A 9240-nucleotide genomic window follows, 5' to 3' on the forward strand; every position below is an offset into this window, starting at 1 on the left:
TTATGGTTGTTGTTATTATTATTGTTATTGTTGTTATTATTGTTATTGTTGTTATTATTGTTACTATTGTTATTATTGTTATTGTTCTTATTGTTATTGTTCTTATTGTTCTTATTGTTATTATTGTTCTTCTTGTTATTGTTCTTATTACTATTATTCGTATTATTATTACTATTGTTATTGTTCTTATTACTATTATTCGTATTATTATTATTATTATTATTATTATTATTATTATTATTATTATTATTATTATTATTATTATTATTATTATTATTATTATTATTATTATTATTATTATTATTATTATTATTATTATTATTATTATTATTATTATTATTATTATTATTATTATTATTATTATTATTATTATTATTATTATTATTATTATTATTATTATTATTATTATTATTATTATTATTATTGTTGTTGTTGTTGTTGTTGTTGTTTTTTTTTTTTTTGCAGAAAAGTAAGGATCTATATATCTTTAAATAAGTGTCAAAATACAAGATCCGGACCATCGTTTCTACAAGGGTGACCGGGGAGGTCCCCTAAGTAAAGAATCAGCCAAGAGAAAACCAAAAGAAAGCCTAACAACTTATGACATTCGATTACAAACTGCAAATTTAATTTGGATGCAAAGAGATGTTGGAGTGTCCCCGACAATAATGCGATCATATTGTTGATCATATTGAGATCACATGTTTAAATCTCATATTAGAATACGTAAGGGATGATTCATTTTATAGTAAACTGATCAACATTAATCGGTAACGATTGGCTTGCAAGAGTTTGACGTTACTATTGATACGTGCATATTCTATACACTTTATTTGCAGTTTTGGCACGTATTTCTATGCGTATTTGTTAGCTTAAAGCTACTATTTCTCCCGAAATGGTTTACTTTGGAATTTCTATGATTTATTGTAGGAATGATTGGAAGTGAGCTAAATCAAGCTTAAATCGTCCTCCGGAGGCAACTTTATGGAAACTTGGAAGATGGGAGTTCGGACTTGTTCACCTCGGGATGCGTGCATGGAGTGAAGAGGCTGATTAGAAGAGAAAAGGAAGTTACTGAACAGCGTAGTTGGTCGGTCGACCAACATCTCCAGTCTATCGACCGTGGAAGTTCAGCAGAAGCAACAGTGTGCCAGCACTGTACTGGCTGGTCGATCGACCGTGCCACTTGGTCGATCGACCAGATCGCGAAGCTGTGGTTTATTTTATGCGTTAGTCTTTTGAAAGCCCACTTGTAATTTATCTTATGGGCAGAACGTTTATCAGTATGAAGCAACAATAATTTAGGTTATGCTTTTTATTATTCAACAACTGAAGTTTTAGATCTGAGTTTTGGGGACACGAAGTGGAGGCACGGATTTGAATTAATTGTTTGTTCATCAATTTCCTTAGTAAGCTTTTATTTAATTTCAATCTTCTTTTATTCTTGTTCATTTAATTCTAGTCTCTACCAATTTACATTTAAGCAATTCAGTTTTAATCCTCTATTTTAATTTCAATTTCAATCATGTCAATTTTATCCCTTGTCTTTAATTTTGCAATTGTCGTATTCTTAATCATGCGTAGCTAAAATATCTATGCTAGGAATTAGGGAATCCATGGCGTCATGAGATGATTTTATTAAGTCTAGGTTGAACCCGTTCCAGTCTTATTTACTGCTGTGAGATTTTTACCCCTTGCTAGATTGAGAAATTAGCAAAGTTTGATTTCTTACAAGTAATTGGAACGAAGGACTATAGAGCGAATGTAATTTAGTTTCTTTCTAGGGTGGAAAAGAGATCGAGAGGCTTAATTTTAATAGGGACTTAGACGACCTATTTGACATCCTGAGACGGTATTGGACAGACCTTGACTTTACTAGACTGACCCTTAAGCCACGGTGAACCGAAATTCCTAGCTTCTTTTTATTATCTACCTAATCTTCATTTAATTTTCGGTAGTTAGTATAGAATCAATCAACCAAAACCCCCCCCCATAATTGTTACTTCAATAGATTAAAAATTAGCAAATAGAATTGATCTTGTCTCTCTGTGGTTCGACCCTTAATATCACTAGCTATAGTTTTAGTTTGGATTATAAATTTAATTTTGATACAAAACGACGGTATCAAATTTTGGCGCCGTTGCCGGGCAGACGGTGTAATTCTGTTTGCTTTATTTTTAGTTTATTTTTCTTGTCTTAAGGAACTTTGGTTCGTTGAGGCCGTTGCTTACTCTTGCTCCTAGTTTTGCTTGTGCACAGTTAGAAGACAGATTTTTGAGAGGAAGGCTTGAGTACTCTCAGTTTTGCGATCATGACTACAATATATGATAATCTTCAGCCACAAGGGCAGCATGTTCCAAAGGGATGCGATCTACCCACCCCTACTCATGGTCATTTCAAACTCCGTTCCTCCTATATCAATTTAGTGGAGCGAAATCAGTTTGCCGGTCTACCGGACGAGGATCCTTTGAAGCATATGGAAATTTTCACAGACTACTGCTGTTCCATACCTGTACCGGCTGGGGTGACCCAAGATGAAATAAAGGGGATGATGTTCTTGTACTCCTTGAAGGATTCTGTGCGAGATTGGTACCGTTACCTTGATAGGGCAGCAGCTAGAGTCACAGATTGGACATCTCTAGCATTAGCCTTTTACAAAAAATACTTCTCACTCGCAAAGACTGATGCCTTGAGGAGCCAAATTACAAACTTCCAGCAAGGACCTGATGAGGAATTTTGTGAAGCATGGGGACGTTTCAAGAGATTGGTTCGGTCTGTTCCTCACCACGGTTTCCAGTAGTGGTACCTTTGCAACATATTCTACAATTCTTTATATGATGACTACAAGGTTATCCTGGATGTAGCTGCGAATGGTAGGTTCCAAAATGACACTGGTCAGAATAAAGGTTGGAATACTATTGAGGAGATGGCAGTCCATAGAGCTGATTTTGGGAGTTCGCGTGGAAACTCGCAAAAGCCAAATGACGAAATAAGTGCCATTGCGACACTCATAGCTTCTATTAGTGCCCGGCTCGAAAAGCTCGAGACTTCTAAAGCTTCCGAGAAGAAAATTGAAATTCCTGTTCATAACTCAGATGAGACCACGGAATTGAGAGAAATAATCCGAGCTCTTTTGGTTCATGTCACGAAAATAGAAGAAGCTGGGATTGAATCTGCAAGGAATTTTGCAAAGCAGTTAGAGATTTTAGCGGCTAACCAAGTCGCCAATTCTTCAAGCAAATGTGAGGTTCCTATCGAGACGCTTAATGCAATTCACCTCCGCAGTGGTCTCTCATATGACGATCCTGATAAGCCAAGAAAAGGCTCGGAAAATGATGAAAAGTCAGACTTAAATTCAGTGCGAAACGAGCTCTCTCACAAGATTTAAGGTCGATCGACCAACAACATCAGTCGATCGACCAGAATCTCTGATGAAAAAGTTTCTGACCAGAAACTATTTGAACCCAGCACCAGTGGTCGATCGACCAACAACATCAGTCGATTGGCCAAAGTTCTTGACAAAAATGTTTCTGACCAGAAACTGTTCGAATCCAGTGTATTTGATCGATCGACCGAGCCCAATGGTCGATCAATTGGATCTCCAGCGCTGAACGAAAATTCGTCAATTGAATTGCAACATACCTCAGCCAGTGACGATTTGACGGAGATTTTAAACATTCGGAAGACGAAAATTGCTGATCCTACTGTTGGAAATCTATATCTTATTATTTAACATATTCTTATATGTTTCAAATTTATTTAATCATAAAATAAATTCTAGATCTTATGCATGCAAACTAAAATAAATAAGTGAAGAAATTATTTTCTCACCATATGAATTTCGGCTATTTGGGCACCAACAAGATCTCCTTCTTGTTAGTTCTTAAGCTTTCCAATATTGGATGAACATACATGACCTCAAAATAGAAGCCCTCCAATTACTAGCACCCAAGACAATCCCGTAAACCCACAAACTAATATATACTAGATATTTATATTGTGGTTTACCTTAAAATTGATTACTAATACTCATATATTACATTGATAATTTTAGTAATCTTTTGAACAAATTTGGATAAAAAATTCATCCTTTTTTGATGAAGATTAAAGAGAGAAATAAAACATGAACATTTTGAATGTGTTTTGAATGGTAGAGTGTGATAATAATAAAAGAACAAAAGCCTTCTCGCTAGTAAGAGGCCACACGGTTTGGGTGAGGCAAAAGGACCAATATATGGTCCTTCACTTTTCATTTTGTTCTTTTCTATACCTTAGGCTTGTAAGGCTAGTTGTAGGTTAGTGATTATTAGCTTATTTTATCTCATAAAATAATTCACCCACTAACTTCCTTTACACTCTTATTTCGGTCCATCTACACAAAATGGACTACCATTTTATTTTTGTCAATTTGTCATTTGTCACACAATATGTAACATGTAGTATGATACATGTTACTAATTAATTAAATGCATATTTATCACATAAATATCATTTTATAAATTAATTAAATTACATTCAATAAATTGACTAGTGATACTTGATCATATAAATAAAATGGGTCATATAATTATAATTCACAATATCTTGTAATTATAATCAACCATTCATTCTTATCTTTATTGTTTCTCAAACAATAAACAATTTTAGTAATAAAGCATTTTATTTACTAAAATAAATCTTATTTAATCCCATTATAATAAGATATCAATATTCTCTCTCACAAATTGAATTGTTCAATTTTAAGGAATTAATTAATCTGTATCGGTATACAATTAATTAACCTTTTCAATTAAGGGAATCGTCCTTTAGGTGTGACCTCAAGGGATCAACTGATCACCACCGTCGCACGACAGTAATGTCAAACTCTAGCCAGCCAATCATTACCGATATGTGTGGACCAGTTGACTATATATATTATGTATCATCCCTTCCGTATTCTTGAAATGAGATTTAATAATGATATTTAAATCATGTGATCGCACTATTGTTGATGACACATTTCCCAACAATCTCCCACTTGTCCTCGACAAGTGTGTGTCACCAATTCTCTTGTCCTATTACTATCTCCCACTCAATGCAAGGTGTCTTTCGGGTCGTACTTGCAAGTGATCATATCGAGAGTGGTTTCCTCGATCTGGAGAATAACTGATTGACCGGAATTTATCAACCATGGATACCTTCCGAGCGTGGCAACGCATTTCCAGTTCATTTCTCCTCAAGTGGCCTTGAGATATTGTTTTAACCCTGACAAAGGGGTGGACAATTCCTATCGCACTTATTCCCTTCGACTAGCCACAACCATCATAACCCAAAATATGCCCATTTGACCCCATTTACGAAGGTCGTAGTAACACAAATCAAAGTTAATCAAATCGTGCCATCTTAGGTGAACAGTCTTTAGTCAAAAGAATCGACTCATTAGAATACTATAGTAGCTCTCGCCACGACTAGGCTTTATAAATTTGTCAGAACTCTATAAGCGGTCACTGCCCGACAAAGTGTTCCTAACAGTCTGCCTATGTGATCGACTAGTCATCTCACATGACTCTATAGCACTTGAACTTGCCATCAATCGCATCACACTCTAGTCACTTCGAGACGTCACCTCATATAAGTGACTATGGGCGAATACTATGTTAATCCGTGTTCACTTTAACGGGGTTCAATGTTGTCTCTACAACCCGTTTGGATGTAACAAAGTATAATAAAAGAGTTTTAAAGAAAAACTCGAACGACAAATGCGATTATCACATATGAATAGTCAATGCCTGATTACTATTTCATGTTTTATAATCTAATTTGATCTTGTATGTAGTTGTTCATTTCAATTCAATTGAAATGACATGACTCATCATGTTTAGCCTTTGAGAAGGCTTTGGTTAGTAGGTTTTATCAACTTCTTGTACCTTACTCAACCTTACTACATACTCGTTTTCCTTTGTAATGTATACATTTGCATTACAAAACTTTCTGAGTACGTGTCGAGATCCAATCAAGACATAGGCCCTTTAGCCTAAGAATAGCTCCCACTGTTTTCACAGTGTGCTAGACTCATCCTTCTTGCACATCTCATGATTGCAAGTGTACTCAATTTCCGTTATAAATATCTCTCATTGTTCTTTATTGCCTAGAACGATTCTAGAAAATCTACTTCTTATTTAACATTGCCACAATGGTATCTTAACCATCCTAATGTGTTTTGATTATGGTTTTGTCGGAAACCATGCGCAATCTCAATTGTCAATTGTCACTTGTGTAACACCCTTACACAAAATTGCATCATAAACACTTTGCATCATAGCCTTAATGCTTCTGCAAGCACTTAAGGGTAATCTTTATGGCTTACTTGGTAAAGATTACTTAAATTCGATTTTGAAAATAATTCATCATACTCAAAGTATATGAAGTGTTATACATCATTTTCTATTTAATTGATTTGGCAGCGGAAGCAAATGAAATCACTCAAATATGTTCAATTTAATTGAACTAGTCATGAATCTTATCAACATAAGACTTCTTATTGACGCTAATATCTTGTAGATTTATCTTCATAAATCTGGATATTAAAGATGTATTATATTACTCCAAAAGTCTTAAATCATTCTCAATGATCAATATGTCATCCACATATCGGACTAATGAAAATTTCCATAACTCCCACTAAACTCCATGTATAAACACAACTTCTTGACTTATCGAGAAAAGTTTTATAACATGATCAAAACATTGATTCCAACTCATTGATGTCCTACTTAAGATCCTCTCTTAAGTTTCACATTATCTTAGGATTGTAAGAATCTATAAAACTCATGACATGTATTGAATACATTCCTTCTATTGAAGAAGTGGGTTTTAGATTCACTTGCTGTATGCATATCCTCATAATGAAACACAATCCCTAAGAAGATCCAAATAGACTTAAGCATTTCAATTAGTGGAAAACCCTTTGTCACTAATCAAGCCCTTTTGTTTCGGATTTTCATGGCTCTAAACCTTGTATCGAGTTGTGACTTAAACACTCTTATGTAAGTCATATGTTCATTACTTTCTAGAAGTAATCAACTTGAATCAAACAATTTCTTTTGTAAGTTATAAGTTCTTTACTTTCTTAAAAGTAGCATGAATTCATCATTTTTAACAAGTGACGAATTTAACCTCCTAGGCTTTGAAGAAACAATGTCTTACACAAAACGTCTCATGTAGCCAAGAAAGACCAGTTTCTTGCGACATAACATTCTCTGTGACATTCTTTATGGGACTTGAATAATTTTTCCCACTCTGTCTTCTAGAAATAAACTTGTATTTTAGAAAGACAGCTTCACGAGCCGCAAACCCGTCGTTCTCGTGATTATTGAAAGAGAAAAATGAGCTTTTGTTTCTTGTGAAAACTTACAAATATGGTACATTACCATTTCATATCTCATATGATTTAGTGGAAAATAATTTTAGACAAAATGATAAAATCCCCAAAACAATGAAGTAACTCAAAGTAACTTGATTGAAGTCCAAACCATATCGAATAGCGTTTGATTTCTTATCTAATCACACATTAATCCATAATGCGTGTTAAGAGAGATTAACTTGTGATACTATATCACATTTCATTTGGCTTATATCAAAGTCTTCACTTTGATAATCCCATCACGATTAAATCATGGTTCCTTGAACTCTTTGAATTTCTTCAAAGATTTCTCTATTTACCTTATTAAGTGAACACATTAGCATCTACTTAAATCGTTGTTGAAAGAAAATGATCAACCTATTTTGGATCAATGATTTACAACCTCGATCTTTTTTTCAATCAAAAGGCACGAGACATCTTGCTTTGAATACAAGATACGCATATACCATAAGATCTAATGGTTTCAAGAGTACTCGATAACTCTTTGCGTTCATCATTCCAGAAATTAAGGTTTGATCTTAGGTTACCAATTTGAGTCTTGCATCATCTTCATGATATATTATTCTAGTTTGGTTTAGAATATGCTCACCTTGATAATGGGCTAGCCATACATCAATTCGTGGTGTATAGGGTCACAAAAGTGAAACCTCTTTTGTATCTTAACAAGTTTATAATCTTATTTAGAGTTTATGCACTTACTAGTCACAATTAAGTACAACTTTAAATCCAAAAACTAGATTGAGTACACAATTACTCTATCTCTCGACGTTATTTTTGCTAGTCGTCATATTCTAATCATCTTATGTGTCGAATACAATGATGAAAACCTCCACTGGTTTCTAATATTGACGAAGTGGTACTAGCAAAATTTATGTTTAATCAAATAAACATTTAAAGAAGAAGGTCCCATTAGATGTCCCACAACTAACTTGTTGATTCTTCAATAATTTGGGGTAGTTTCCTTTCTTGTATCCAACATTTAAGACAATGGAAACTTTATTGGTTGGGATTGATAGGTTTAGTATCGTCATTTCTCAATAACTTTACTTTTAACATTACCTTGTATCAATTCCATTATTATCTTTACTTCTTGAACCTCGTCCTCATCTTAACGGTTTAAGAGAATGCTCCCACTCATTTCAATGAGTCTTTGCTTTGAGAAGCAAAATTGAATTCATGAAGATTACTCTTCATTTGTTCGTTTTAGTCTTAAAACTTTCATTGAAGTGGTTGCGTTATTTTGGTCAATTACGAATTCTGAAAATCTAATCACCAAAACAATTTATCGCTTCAAGGTACTTAATTCAATTAAGTATATGAAACATAATCCATTGTAAGTAGAAGTGTTAGTCAAGAATCAAAAACCTGTTTGATAATGAATAACTTTAATCTATATTCTTTACAAGAGATCCTTAGCAATGGTTCATTTGAGGTTTTAGAAGCAAATTCAAATTTTGTCTATAGTTATGATGTTTTAATGGAGATTTGTATCAAAATCGAAATGATATCGTATATGAATTGTGGTAAAGAAATAGAACAATATAAAAACGGAATAGTGGAAAACTTAACATTTATCGATTTATTAATACTTGTAAATAACAAGTAAAGCATTTACATAGTGACCTCTACCCAACTATGATAAATGATTCCGAGATCCAAATTCATATTAACTTGGGCACGGGATAGCCGATGGAACCCTTATCAATATAACTCGGTGGACTAACTTTTTAATCGATTCTACGTTTAGAACTCTCGGTCGATAAAATTACTCTAATATTTATCTATAGCCCGGAACACATGCGGCTACGGTCGCGAATACTTCCGTTGAGCTCAATCCA

Source organism: Silene latifolia, chromosome 6 (genome assembly GCF_048544455.1).
Source record: "Silene latifolia isolate original U9 population chromosome 6, ASM4854445v1, whole genome shotgun sequence".
Taxonomy (NCBI): Eukaryota; Viridiplantae; Streptophyta; class Magnoliopsida; order Caryophyllales; family Caryophyllaceae; genus Silene; species Silene latifolia.